The sequence below is a fragment of the Frankliniella occidentalis genome, unplaced genomic scaffold (genome assembly GCF_000697945.3).
Source record: "Frankliniella occidentalis isolate FOCC.00 unplaced genomic scaffold, Focc_3.1 Scaffold14, whole genome shotgun sequence".
Taxonomy (NCBI): Eukaryota; Metazoa; Arthropoda; class Insecta; order Thysanoptera; family Thripidae; genus Frankliniella; species Frankliniella occidentalis.
The window spans coordinates 1,481,483-1,482,072 of record NW_026267144.1 but is presented as its reverse complement, the minus strand read 5'-3'; positions in this window follow the sequence as shown (position 1 = coordinate 1,482,072).

Below are 590 nucleotides of genomic sequence, written 5' to 3'. Positions count from 1 at the left end.
CCCCCTCCCTCCCACCACTCGGTCTGATCCGCCCCGCGGCGAATGTCACCGTGTTCGTGTTGTTGTAGTCGCAGAAAAAATTATTTCAACTGCCGCGCTCGCTCCCTCCCTCCCAGCGCAGCACATCCCTCAGCTGCGCGCGGCGCCGCTGCCTCCATCCAACTTTTGCACACCTTCCTCCGTTCCCGCGGTGCCGCGTCCCGGCCGCGCCACGCCACGCCACACGCCGAGCCTGGCGGTCGAGACGGATGAGCGCGTTTGTCAAGAGTGCTTTGCTCTGTCGCGAGGCCCTCCAACATCCCCCCGGCCCGCCCCCGCGCCGACCACGCTGGCTGGGTGTGTGAGTGAGTGAGAGTGCGCGCGCGCCGTGCTGCTGGAGCCGTGCCGTCGTGTCGCACGCCCGGCCTGCCCGGAGCCGCCGCCGCCGTCGGTACTGTTCTCCAGGATCACGACGATTGACAGCGACCTTGTGCGGCTGTGGGCCGATTATGGACGTCATGTTATCCCGCCTGTCCTCCCCCCCCGGGATGGGCCGCGGTTGATTTGGCGCGGTGGCGTTCCCCGCTTGCTGCCCCGCGCCACCTCCCCCC